The sequence below is a fragment of the Triticum aestivum genome, chromosome 7D, assembly GCF_018294505.1.
Source record: "Triticum aestivum cultivar Chinese Spring chromosome 7D, IWGSC CS RefSeq v2.1, whole genome shotgun sequence".
NCBI lineage: Eukaryota > Viridiplantae > Streptophyta > Magnoliopsida > Poales > Poaceae > Triticum > Triticum aestivum.
Window position 1 is genome coordinate 177316627 of NC_057814.1, and position 9878 is coordinate 177326504.

Consider the following 9878-nt stretch of genomic DNA (forward strand, 5'->3'; position numbering starts at 1 on the left):
AGTATGACTCTGTTCTAAAAACCAAATGTGCAGTCTGTGTGCGAGAAGTCCGGTCAGCCCGCTCCGCCGATGCCAGTGATTGCTCCTGGGAGCACGGTGAGTTTAATTTGAATGGACATTACTTGCTAGTCTTAACATTTGAGTGTCATAATGCTAACAAGACATTGGAAATGATCTTTGGTGCAGCTTAACTCCAGAAACGCATCGCACGATCCTTCTCAAGGTAGCGGCACTAGCCACCCCGCTCCTACACCTCCCTGATCACGGTAAGTTTCTCTAGTGTTTTGCTTAACAAATGCATAAAGACCTAGACTTAGCTTTATTTCCTCCAATATGCTTACCATAATGACCTAGAGTTAGCTTCTTTTCCTCCAAAATGACTTATAAGCTTACTAACCTCATAAACCATCCATTTTACCTAAGTTAGCTCTAAAACGATATGTACTTAGCTAACTTATGTCAAAAATTGCATAATTAGCTCATAAACGACCCATTTCACATAGGTTAACTCATAAACGACCCATTTCACCTAGGTTAACTCATAAACGACCCATTTCACCTAGGTTAGCTCATAAACAACCCATTTCACCTAGGTTAGCTCATAAACGACCTATTTCACCTAGGTTAGCTCATAAACGACCCATTTCACCTAGGTTAGCTCATAAACGATCCATTTCACCTAGGTTAGCTCATAAACGATCCATTTCACCTAACTTAGCTCATAAACGATCCATTTCACCTAAGATAGCTCATAAACGATCCATTTCACCTAGGTTAGCTAATAAACGATCCATTTCACCTAAGTTAGCTCATAAACGATCCATTTCAACTAATTTAGCTCATAAATGATCCAGTTCACCTAAGTTAGCTAATAAATGGCATATACTTCTTCTTCTAGTCTTCTTCTTCTTCTTCTATTCTTTTTCTTCTAGTCTAATTCTTCTTCTAGTCTTCTTTTTCTAACTTTCTTATTTGTCATTTTGCAGGTTTCGTTCACTTCACGGAAGCCAGCTTTCTATGATGGATTGCTTGTTTTTTCCTTTGATGCACTTCTTGTATTCTGCTCGCTTGCTATGATGAAACTAGATTGCTATGATGAAACTTTGCATATTGTAATATGTATGGATCGATGGAACTATGTGCAACCTACTATGTATGTATGGATATATATGTGCTGGATATTTATTATGTTGGATATATATGTGCTGGCTCCTGTGATATATTTGCCGTGATATATTTCCTGTGATAATTGTTGGATATAAGAAAAACAGAATAAAAAGAGGCAGTGCAGGCTCTTTGCCGTCCGCCGCGGACGGCAAAGACACCTTTGCCATCGGTGGCAGACGGCAAAGGGGCACGTGGCGCCCACCTGTGCTTCCTGAGAGATGGACCATTTGCAAATTTGCCTACCGTGGCGGACGGCAAAGCTAAGCTGACGGCAAAGGCTTTGCCTTTGCCGTCCGCCATGGCAGACGGCAAAAAACAGCGGGCGCTGACGCATTGCTGACGTCAACTGGCGGACGGCAAAGAGGCGCTCAAATTTGCCGTCCGCTGGCGGACGACAAAGGCCGCCGTTAGCCGCCTAACGGACTAACGCTGGCGGACGTCCAGTATTTTTGCCGTCCGCCCTCTTTGCCGTCCGCCGCTGTAGGCAAAGGACTCTTTGCCGTCCGCCATAAAAAGCAGACGGCAAAGGACCTATTTACCGTAGCCTACTTTGCTGGAGCCTTTTGCCGTCCGCGGCTGACGGCAAAGGCCTTTGCCATCCGCCGTTCGAGCCTTTGCCGTCCGCCATGGCAGACGGCAAAATAGCTGTTTCCTGTAGTGTCATAGGATTATTCATGCTAGAAACTTTCGTGTGCAGCCACAAGCTATTATGGGCTCTAGCATAGTTGAGTATGTTGCATGACATCTTTCAGTGGTAGACTAACAGATGTAGGGGATGTAGGTGCTACGGTCTACTTGAAAGACTGTGTCTCGGTCATCCGTTTCTCAAACACCATGTAGTGCGAGAAATCCACCGGAGGAGATCGAGTCTTGTGGGGAAAAGTGCGCAAACCTCTGCAGAGTGTACAAACTAATCATGATTAGACGTGTCCCCGGTTATGGACATCTTGAGTATCTGGTTCTTGGATTATCCTATTGATCTCATCACTTTAATTAATAAGATTGTTGGGTTATTCATATTTAATTGGGATTGAGTTGGGTATATACCTTCTCAATATTTATCAACCATCTTTGTACTTAAATAAAATATATTCCTTTGTTGTAGGGGAAAATTGGTTTTATGCAAAAATAAACTTAGAGCTTTCCACCAGCCAAATATGCATGTAGTGATAGCTATTATTCATCATTATCCTATGGTGTGAATTTGCGAGTACATTCAATGTACCAACCCTTTGTGGCTGCAACATCTCATGTTGCAGGAATTCTTACGACGAGTAAGTGATATGTTAGGGTTACGATTTCTACACTCAACTTCGCCGTTGGTGTTGATGGGAATCCACAACCTTGTTGTTACTTCCGCTATTCGGATTGAGGTAATAGTATTTACGTTATTTATACATGTGATTTACCTCTGTTATAAATCCTCGAGTACTGTGCGTGTCACATACCGATCCAGGGATGACACTTAAGCACAGAGACTTGACCGTCTGAGGTCAGGTCGCTATAGGATAATATTACTTTCAACATTAATGGGCATACCTGAGATATAATGTTTTATTCGTTGCCCATTGACAACCTTCGGGTTAGTACCTTCGGCATTATTTATTTTGATGGCTCCAGACCGATAAACCTCCTCGATAACATAGGGGCCTTCGCATTTTGAGAGAAGTTTTCCTACAAAGAATCTGAAACGAGAGTTGTACAAAAGAACATATTCTGCGACTTTAAACTCACACTTTTGGATTCTTTTGTCATGCCATCTTTTAACTTTTTCTTTGAATAATTTTGCATTTTCATAAGCTTGGGTTCTCCATTCATCTAATGAGCTAATATCAAATAACCTCTTTTCACCAGCAAGTTTGAATTCATAGTTGAGCTCTTTGATGGCCAAATATGCTTTATGTTCTAACTCAAGAGGCAAATGACAAGCTTTTCCATAAACCATTTTATAAGGAGACATACCCATAGGATTTTTATATGTAGTTCTATAAGACCAAAGTGCATCATCTAATTTCTTAGACCAATTCTTCCTGGACCTATTGACAGTCTTTTGCAAAATTAATTTTATTTCTCTATTGCTAAGTTCAACTTGACCACTAGACTGAGGATGATAAGGTGATGCAATTCTATGGTTAAAATCATACTTGACAAGCATTTTACGGAAAGCACCATGAATAAAGTGTGAACCACCATCAGTCATTAAATATCTAGGGACTCCAAACCTTGGGAAAATAACTTCCTTAAGCATTTTAATAGAGGTGTTGTGATAAGAACTACTGGTTGGAATAACTTCTACCCATTTAGTAACATAATCAACAACAACCAAAATATGTGTATACCCGTTAGAGGAAGGAAAAGGTCCCATGTAATCAAATCCCCAAACATCAAATTGTTCAACAACAAGTGAATAGTTCATAGGCAGTTCTTGACGCTTACCGATATTACCTATTCTCTGACATTCATCACAAGATAAGACGAACTTACGGGCATCCATGAAGAGAGTAGGCCAATAAAATCCAAATTGCAATACCTTGTGAGCAGTTCTATCTCCAGCATGATGCCCACCATAAGCTTCAGAGTGACATTTCCGTAGGATTTGTCCCTGTTCATGCTCAGGTACACAACGTCTAATAATACCATCTACTCCTTCTTTATAAATATGTGTGTCATCCCAAAAGTAGTGTCTTAAATCATAGAAGAATTATTTCTTTTGTTGGTATATAAAGCTAGGTGGTAAATATTTAGCAACAATGTAATTAGCATAGTCAGCATACCAAGGAGTACTATGAGCAACATTTATTGTAGCTAACTGCTCATCAGGAAAACTATCATCAATAGGTAGTGGGTCATCAGGCACATTTTCAAGCCTAGATAAATTATCAGCTACGGGATTCTCAGCTCCTTTTTCTATCAATGATGTGTAAATCAAATTATTGTAACAAGAGAACCCATCGAATAAGTCTAGGTTTAGCATCTTTCTTTTCCATAAGATATTTAATAACCGCATGGTCTGTGTGAACAGTTACTTTGGAATCAACAATATAAGGTCTAAATTTATCACAAGCAAACACCACTGCTAAGAATTCTTTTTCAGTAGTAGCATTGTTTTGTTGAGCACTGTCTAGAGTTTTACTAGCATAATGAATAACATTCAATTTCTGATCAACTCTTTCTCCTAGTACAACACCAACATCATAATCACTAGCATCACACATAATTTCAAATGGCAAGTTCCAATCAGGTGGTTGAACAATAGGTGCAGAAATTAAGCTTGAGTGTTTCAAAGGCTTCTAAGAAATCATCATCAAAAACAAAAGGAATATCCTTTTGCAAAAGATTCGTGAGAGGCCTATAAATTTTAGAAAAGTCTTTGATAAACCTCCTATAGAAACCATCATGACCTAAGAAACTATGAATACCTTTTATATCTTTAGGACATGGAATTTTCTCAATTGCATCAACCTTAGCTTTGTCCACTTCAATACCTCTTTCGGAAATTTTATGACCCAAGACAATGCCTTCATTAACCATAAAGTGGCACTTCTCCCAATTTAAGACAAGATTTGTTCATTCACATCTCTGCAAAACTCGATCAAGATTGCTTAAACAATCATCAAAAAACTTCCCTTAAATAGAGAAGTCGTCCATGAAAACCTCAAAGAACTTTTCATAAAAGTCAGAGAATATAGCAGTCATACATCTTTGAAAGGTAGCAGGTGCATTACATAAACCAAAAGGCATACGTCTATAAGCATAAGTTCCAAAGGGACAAGTAAAAGTAGTCTTTTCTTGATCAAGTTGAGAAACAGGTATTTGTGAAAAATCAGAATATCCATCAAGGAAGCAAAAATGTGTGTGCTTAGATAATCTTTCAAGCATTTTATCAATAAAAGGCAGTGGGTAATGATCTTTTCTAGTTGCTTTGTTTAGTTTTCTAAAAACAATTACCATTCTATAGCCTGTAACAATTCTTTGTGGAATAAGTTCATTCTTATCATTAGGAACAACAGTTATACCTCCTTTCTTAGGGACACAATGAACATGACTTACCCATCTACTATCAGCTATAGCATAGATTATACCTGCTTCTAGAAGTTTTAGGATTTCCGTTATTACCACTTCTTTCATCTTCGGATTTAACCGACGTTGGTGATCAACAACGGGTTTAGCATCAGGTTCCACATTAATTTTATGCTGACATAGAGTGGGACTAATGCCCTTAAATCTTCAAGAGTATATCCAATAGCAGCTCGGTGCTTCCTTACTTTTGATAATCTTTGTTCTTCATGTTTTGAAAGGTTAGCACTAATAATAATAGGATATATCTTCTTTTCATCAAGATAAGCATATTTCAAAGTGTCTGGCAATTGTTTTAATTCAAACACAGGATCACCTTTAGGTGGAGGAGGACCTCCTAGAGTTTCAATAGGCAAATTGTGTTTAAGCAGAGGACGTTGTTAAAACAAAATCGTATATTTTTCATTTCTTTCATGCATATGTAAATCATTTTCATGGTCTAGCAAATATTGTTCTAGTGGATCAGTAGGAGGCACAACAATAGAAGCAAAACCAATTAATTCATCTTTACTAGGCAATTCTTTTTCATGAAGTTTTCTACTAAACTTGGAAAAATAAAACTCATGAGACTCATCACCAAAACTAACACCAACAGTTTGTTTCTCACAATCTATTTTAGCACTAATGGTGTTCAAGAAAGGTCTACCAAAGATAATGGGACAAAAGTCATCTTGTGGGGAACCAAGAACAAGAAAATCAGTAGGGTATTTTATTTTCCCACACAAGACTTCAACATCTCTAACAATCCCAATAGGTGATATAGTGTCTCTATTAGCAAGTTTAATAGTAACATCTATGTCTTCTATCTCTGCGGGTGCTATGTCATTCATAATTTCCTGATATAAGGTGTAAGGAATAGCACTCACACTAGCACCTATGTCACATAAACCATGATAAAAGTGATCTCCTATTTTAACTGAGATGACAGGCATGCCAACAACAGGTCTATGTTTATTTTTTTATCAGGTTTGGCAATTCTAGCAGCTTCTTGACAGAAGTAAATAACATGCCCATCCATATCTTCTTCCAAGAGATCTTTAACCATAGCAATACTAGGCTCTACTTTTATTTTTTTTCATCAGGTTTAGGTGTTCCAATATAGCTTTTGTTAACCACAGTTGAAACTTTAGCATGTTCCTTTATCCTAACAGGGAAAGGTGGTTTCTCAATATAAGCAGAAGGAACAACTGGATCAACATTGTAAAGTATAGTTTCTTCTATAACTGGTACCGGTTCTTTCATTTATTCTTTAATAGGTGGGTGATATTTAAACCACTTCTCTTTAGGGAGATCAACATGAGTAGCAAATGATTCACAGAAGGAAGCTATTATCTCAAAGTGAAGTCCATATCTAGTGCTAAACTTTTGAAAAGCATCGGTATTCATAAAAGATTTAACACAATCATACTTAAGCTTAATACCTGACTCTTTACCTTCATGGTGTGCCCAATCTTTAGAGTTGCATTTAATTCTTTCCAAAAGATCCCACCGGAATTCAATAGTCCTCTTCATAAAAGAACCAGCACAATAAGTAACAATCGTGGTTTGATCATTACGAGAAAGCCGAGCATAAAAGTTCTGGATAATAATTTCTCTTGAGAGCTCATGATTGGGGCATGAATATAACATTGACTTAAGCCTCCCCCAAGCTAGAGCGATACTTTCTCCTTCACGAGGCCAAAACTTATATATATAACTCCGATCATGATGAACTAGATGCATAGGATAATTTTTTTGGTGGAACTCCAATTTCAATCGATTCCAATTCCAAGATCCAATATCATCGCATAGCCTATACCATGCCAATGCTTTTCCCTTCAAAGATAAAGGGAAAACCTTTTTATAACTTCATCCCTGGGTAAACTTGCAATCTTGAACAATCCACAAATTTGTTCTACATATATCTAGTGCATATCAGGATGCTTGGTTCCATCTCCTACATAAGGATTAGCTAGCAGTTGTTCTATAATACCCAAAGGAATTTTATATACAATATTTTCAGTAGGTGCAGTAGGTTGAGGGGTAGCTAATTGTGGTTCCGGTCGAGGTGAAGATACCCCGAACAAACCCGTCAAAGGATTGTTTTCCATAGTAACAAGTGGCAATAAATTTCAGCACACAATATAAATGTTTCCTTACCAAATTCCACTTACCAAAGGCGCTTCACTCCCCGGCAACGGCGCCAGAAAATAGCCTTGATGACCCACAAGTATAGGGGATCAATTGTAGCTCTTTTCATTAAGTAAGAGTGTCGAACCCAATGAGGAGCGGAAGGAAATGACAAGTAGTTTTCAGTAAGGTAATGTCTGCAAGTGCTAGAATTGTAAGTAGAGGAGTAGTTTGATAGCAGGATAATTTGTAACGAGCAGGTAACGGTAGTAGTAACAAAAGTGCAGAAAGGTAGCCCAATCCTTTTGAGGCAAAGGACAGGCAAAAATGGTCTCTTATGATAAGCAAAGCATTCTTGAGGGTACACGGGACTTTCATCTAGTCACTTTCACCATGTTGGTTCGATTTGTGTTCGCTACTTTGATAATTTGATATGTGGGTGGACCGGTGCTTAGGTGTTGTTCTTACTTGAACAAACCTCCTACTTATGATTAACCCTCCCGCAAGCATCCGCAACTACAAGAAAATTATTAAGAATAAATTGTAACCATAGCATTAAACTTTTGGATCCAATCGGTCCCTTACGGAATAGCGCATAAACTGGGGTTTAAGCTTCTGTCACTCTCGCAACCCATCATCTAATTGCTAATCCACGATGCATTCCCTTAGGCCCAAATATGGTGAAGTGTCATGTAGTCGATGTTCACATGACACCACTAAGGGAATCACAACATACATACTATCAAAATATCTAACACATATCAAGTTCACATGATTACTTGCAACATGATTTCTACCGTGACCTGAAGAACAAAAGTAACTACTCACAAACGATAATCATGCTCAAGATCAGAGGGGTATTAAATAGCATATTGGATCTGAACATATAATCTTCCACCAAATAAACCATATAGTAATCAACTACAAGATGTAATCAACATTACTAGTCAACCACAAGCACCAGTCTATAGTTCCGGTAACAAGATTGAACACAAGAGATGAACTAGGGTTTGAGATGAGTTGGTGCTGTTGAAGATGTTGATGGAGATTGCCCTCCCCAAGATGGGAGAGTTGTCGGTGATGATGATGACGATGATTTCCCCCTCCGGGAGGGAAGTTCCCCAGCGCAATCGTTCCGCCGGAGGGCAAAAGTGCTCCGGCCCAAGTTCCACCTCGAGACAGCGGCGCTCCATCCCGAAAGTCTTTGTCAAAATGACCTATATACCTGAAGATGGGCACCGGAGGTGGGCCTGGGTGAGGACAACCCACCAGGGCGCGCCTGGGCTCCCTAGCGCGCCCAGGTGGGTTCTGCCCACCTGGTGGGTCCCCCTCTGGTAGTTATTTGCTCCAATAATCCTCAAATATTCCATAAAAAATTCTTGTGAAGTTTCATCTTGTTTGGAGTTGTGCAGAATAGGTGGCCTGACGTAGCTTTTCCCGGTCCAGATTTCCAGCTGCCGGAATTCTTCCTCTTTGTGTATACCTTGCATATTATGAGAGAAAAGGCATTAGAATTACTCCAAAAAGCATTATTATGGATAAAAACATCATAAATAACAGTAAGACAAAATGATGCAAAATGGACGTATCATTCCTCCACTATAGCTCTCCCCACCACCCTCAAACATTTCCCATAGCTCGTCGTCTCCTCTCCTTGGCCGGAGCACCGTGCCCAAAATCCACCCGAGCCGCCATCCGCTAGAGTTGAAGTCGCCGTTGCCTTGGTCCACCTCTCCGGTCGTGGATGGTACCTCTGGATGCGCCATTCACCGCTGAGCATTTCCATAGATGGAGCATCGCCGGAGGTGCCCGGAGTCGCCGGCAATCGCCGCCCGACGCCGGCGACCTCCTTCTGCTTCGCGGGCGAGCGAAGATGAAAACGACCCCCCTGCCAGTGGGTCCTTCTCATCAGCCTCTGCGCGTTGACCCCGCGGGCCTGCTGACGTGGATAAGTGAATACGCCTTTTGTTGTTTACGCCTTTTGTAGTCGAAAGCGTATTTACCTGCGGCTTATAACCAAAGTACGTTTTCTTTGTAGAAAAGCGTATTTCCATAAGGTGCTTTCTCTTTTTTTCGCAGCCGCCGGCCGAACCCTCTATAATGTGAACGTTCGTCTGTTTAGGGCAAAAATGAACAGATTATGTTTCTTTTTCTGCCTAACGACCAAACGGTCATATCTTTTTGCTCACAACTCCAAATGAGGTGATTCCAAAACCCACTTCTTCGTCTCGTCAAGCCCGTTCTGTTGGTATCATTTTCACGATGTTGTCACATTCTGAAAGTAGCCATTTTGCCCTTCCTCCAAATCAGCCCCCTCCGAGAGAAAACGTTTTCTAGCGATTCTTTCGGCAGTCGCACCTCCTCCCGGTGAATCCATCCCTCCCAGGCAAGCCACACCTTCCATTTGCATGATTGCAATGCAATACCATGGTTTAATTAATTAAACTTATTTAAAATATTGCTTTAGCTATGTTTGATTTGTTCATGGCTTTTCTTGGAGTTGTTTTGATCTCATTATTGCCATG